The sequence below is a fragment of the Otolemur garnettii genome, unplaced genomic scaffold (assembly GCF_000181295.1).
Source record: "Otolemur garnettii isolate 467f Iridium unplaced genomic scaffold, OtoGar3 scaffold00003, whole genome shotgun sequence".
Taxonomy (NCBI): Eukaryota; Metazoa; Chordata; class Mammalia; order Primates; family Galagidae; genus Otolemur; species Otolemur garnettii.
The window spans coordinates 36459350-36460218 of record NW_003852398.1 but is presented as its reverse complement, the minus strand read 5'-3'; positions in this window follow the sequence as shown (position 1 = coordinate 36460218).

Genomic DNA, 869 nt, shown 5'->3' with positions numbered 1-869 from the left:
ATCACCTTTGTAGCATATTAAGTCCATTGACCATGGACTTAATAGATGATTTTTCATTAATTCAGAACTTGTTTAATTTCTTTTTGCAATGTTTTGTAGCTTATAGAGTATAAATTATGTATTTCTTTTAAAAAATTTATTCACAATTATTTTAATTTTTTGAATATTGTAATAAAATATATATAACACAAAAAATGTTCATTTAACTATTGGTTGGGTTTTTTAAAATTTATTGTTGGGGATTCATTGTGGGTACAAGAAACCAGATTTCACTGATTGCATTTGTTAGGTAAATGTCCCTCTTACAATTGTGTCTTGCCCCTAAAAGGTGTGACACACACCAAGACCCCACCTCCCTCCCTCTGTCACTCTCTCTACTAATCCCTTCCCCACTCCTCCCTCCTTCTTCCTCTCTCTGCTCACTCCCTCCCCTTGTCATTAATTGTCCTCATATCAAAATTGAGTACATAGGATTCATGCTTCTCCATTCTTGTGATGCTTTACTAAGAGTAATGTGTTCCACTTCCATCCATCTTAATACAAAGGCTGTAAAGTCTCCATTTTTTAAATGGCTGAACAGTATTTCATGGTATACACATACCACAGCTTGTTAATCCATTCCTGGGTTGGTGGGCATTTAGGCTGTTTCCACATTTTGGGGATTGTAAATTGAGCTGCAATAAACAGTCTAGTGCAAGTGTCCTTAAGATAAAAGGATTTTTTTTCCTTCCGGGTTGGGTTTTTTTTTAAGTACAGAAAAGTATTTTTGGTTTTTTTTTTTGTGTGTGTGACAGAGCCTCAAACTATCCTCCTGGGTAGAGTGACATGGCATCACAGGTCACAGCAACCTCCAACTCCTGGGCTCAAGC